Source organism: Suricata suricatta, chromosome 9 (genome assembly GCF_006229205.1).
Source record: "Suricata suricatta isolate VVHF042 chromosome 9, meerkat_22Aug2017_6uvM2_HiC, whole genome shotgun sequence".
In the NCBI taxonomy this organism is placed as follows: domain Eukaryota; kingdom Metazoa; phylum Chordata; class Mammalia; order Carnivora; family Herpestidae; genus Suricata; species Suricata suricatta.
In genome coordinates, this window is record NC_043708.1 from 60,635,169 (window position 1) to 60,638,536 (window position 3,368).

General features: G+C 48.9%; 1 long non-coding RNA gene across 1 annotated transcript; it reads right to left on the reverse strand.

Moving 5' to 3' along the window:
- Positions 1 to 542: 542 nt before the first annotated feature.
- On the reverse strand, positions 543 to 2,275 carry LOC115302107. The gene is made up of 3 exons (XR_003913422.1): positions 2,104 to 2,275; positions 1,713 to 1,774; positions 543 to 826 (listed from the first exon to the last, which is right to left on the reverse strand). It is a non-coding gene; the product is annotated as an uncharacterized LOC115302107 (long non-coding RNA).
- Positions 2,276 to 3,368: the final 1,093 nt, after the last annotated feature.

Genomic DNA, 3,368 nt, shown 5'->3' on the forward strand with positions numbered 1-3,368 from the left:
ACAGTATGTTTCGAGTGCCTAGTGAACGAAGGCCATTGTTCAAGTCCTTTGCTCATATTCATGTATTTAGTTCTCTGAAAAGTACTAAAAACCATTGTCGTTCCCATTCTCATTTTTAAAATAAGGACAATGAAGGGGCTCGAGGGCAAGCTGCTGGCTCCCTGAGCTGCCATGGGAACTCAGATGCTCCCGAGTGGCGGTGTTGAACCACTGCACCAATTCTTCCTCACGTTTCACTCTGTACTTGGCTAATGTTCCCTCTCAACTGTAAACCCTTGAGAATAGGAACCATGGTGGGGGAGGGAGGAGGTACTTATTTTGCATTCCAGTGCCCAGGCTTGCCTCACCTCCCTTAGGGGCTCAATAATATTGTGTGAATCATTTTCCTCTTTGTTCAGTGCTCCTTTCTTAATTCGCATTTCCTCTTCCCCTTCCCCATTTAGCTCTTTCCCCTCAGAAGCATCCTTCTCTTGCCCCCTCCCCATAACATGGCTACCCCATGGCCCCAAGTCTTTAAAAGAATGACAAAGGCACATCACAGAGAACATGAACAGGAAAGCTTTATACTGAGCCCTAATTTGGGAAAGACTATTTTACCAAAGGGCAAAGGAGGACTTGACAGTTTTCTGCCCTCAGGAGGCCCCAGTCTTGCAACGCTGTGGTCCAGAGCTGCACAGGAGGCACTGCTGTGTTCACACGTTAAGAGTACTGCTAATTCTGTCCTTCAGCCGCCAGGCACGTAGGCAATTTCCTCTTATAAAGTTGGTGGTTGTAACTAAACAGGTGCAGATTTGAGGAAACGCAGGCCGCCTCCACTAACCCCCTGCTGCTTGTGAGATTAGGTTGATAAGGGACTTCCCCCCCTAATGTATTCATCCCGGCGCCCCTCCCCCCGTCTGCCCCGGCGGGAGCCCCCGAGGCTGGGCCCCAAGCCTCGGCGGGGAGGAACAACCGAGACGGGCCAAACGTGAGCTGGCGTGTGTGCGGCTCAGCGGAAAGCACACAGGGACAAGAAGGTCGAGTTCCCGCTGGGGAAGGACCACCGTCCAAGGATCTTGTCCTTCCCTTCACCCTGCCGCCCCTCCTTCCGGGGAGGCCAGCGGCAAGGGGGGCTCCGCGGAGGGGAAGGCGAGCCCCACGGCCGCGTGGCTTTCCCGACGGTTAACCCCGGGCCCCTCGCTCCGCCTCGGCCGCCCACGCGGAGAACAAATCGGCGGATCTGCCCGCGGAGCTGGGCGGCGGGACGTGCGGACGGCAGGCGCGCTTCCAGAGAACCCTCCCTGGGCTTAGGGGTGCGGCCGAGCGCGCTGACTCACGCTCTCGCTACGTGAGCTGCGAGCCGAGCCCGGCCGGGCCTGGCAGGGGGACTGGGGTGCGGGCGAGGGAGGGGGAGGGAGGGGCCAAGTCCGCGCAGCCCGCGCGCCTGTGTGGTTCTCCGCGGGCAGCTGCGCGGAGCCGCGCCGCGCGCCCGTCGAGGACTTCAACCCCGGGCTGGCCGCTGGCTGCGGATTTTGATCTTCTTTACGGCTTTATGGCTGCTGCGGGCTGTGATCTTTGATCCGCAGCGAGGGCACCCGGGAGTGTCTGCTAGGCAGGAGCAGCCAGAATCACATTAGGTCTGCATGGACGCAGCTTAGCCTCTCCACGCTTCTGGGAGAGACTGAGGCCAGAGGCCCGGCCTCCGGATTTGCACTTAACAGCATCCATCTTACCTTAGTCAGGAGACATCTGGTATCCACGGGCTCTACTGCACCCTCTTTGTTGCAGTTGGTCCCTGTAACAACCGCATGACATGGAAAAGATAGGAAGGACCGGCACAATTCAATCCATTTGACAGATGAGGAAATCAAAGCTTATGTTTAGGTATTTTATCCGTTGGCAAGAAAACAAATTGCTGTAACTTAGACGTAGAAGTACTTAATTCTTGGATAAATCAGTTTTAGTGCTGGAATAGCCTATTTTACTAACGTCTTCCATTCTTCTGTGTTGACTGGGAAGACAGGTTAAAGAGGAAAACAGGGTCCTGGGGTGAGGGGGGTGACTTGGGGGAGGGAGAGTTTATATTAATAGGTGAAATTGTCCCACTGTCTACACAGCTGTTACCTTTTGGTAGGCTTTAAATGGACACAGCCGAGCTTACAGTAAGACCAGTGTTCGCTGAATAACTGGCCAGTCCTCCTCAAATACACCGAGGGTGTCCTTGGATGCTTGCCACAGATGAGGGTCCTGCTGTTGCCAGGGGACAAGGGCGGGCCCTGAAACAGTAGCCCCACCTCTGAATTTTGTGGCTTTGGTCATTACCAGGGGCTCTGGGCAGTGTGGCTGACGTCACTGAGCTTCTTCGCACTTGTGGTTGCTATGAGGTTCAAGATGAGAATGTATTTGAAGGGGTTTCCTTAACTACCACGACCCATAGAACTGAGAGGAGGGATTCTTTTTCTTGATCATACAATATCAGGGGTGAGAAGAGAGAGACATTGTCCACTTCAGAAAAATCTGTGTCGCTCTTGTTTGCTCATCTGGGGTAAACCGTGGAAAACATCGTTTCTATAGAGTCAGTAGAAACAAAACTGAGTTAATTCTCATGGAAATTTTGCCTTTAGACGCCGAGTACTTGGTTACAGGATCATGACGACAGACACAGAGCTAAGCCACTTCTAGAGCACTTATCAGTTTGCCTACTTTGTTTTTTGTTTTGAGTTTTTGTTTTTTGGAGGGGGTGGGGGTTTGCCAAAGTCTTTCTAGATTATAAAATTAATACATGATTTCGTAAAAACAAATAAACTAAAATATAAAGAAAAAACCTTTATAATCAATAATGTATATATACACATACCAATAATGTTAGCGTTTCAAGTATATTTTCCTACATATTAAAAAATTTATTTTAATATAATTGAGACCACTATTTGTATTATTTTATATTATTTACCTTGCTTAATACTATATCATACAAAATTTCCAAAAGGTCCTTAAACCTTTATTGATCAATTTATGAATGTATTATATTTTTTCAACATTGTTAGGTTGTTTCCATTTTTTTGACTAAGCAACACTCTAATGAGTATGTTTGTGTATGAATATTTGACCATTCTATTTGTTATCCCCTTAGCATGCGTTTCCTAAAGTGGAATTTTTAGCTCAAATAACATAAACATTTTCATGATGAGATCACATTGCCAAGTGGCGTTTTCCAGAGTGCAGGGACTAGATCTGCGTTCTCTGCTGCTGTGTTGCCAGTGTCCATGGAGTTGGTTAATGTGCAGTGTTGAAGGACTGGTTGCGAAGAAAAAAATCTAGTTTTTAACAAAACTGGCCTAGGAAATATTAAAACTAAAATTATGTTTCATCCAACTGGTTCTAAGCAG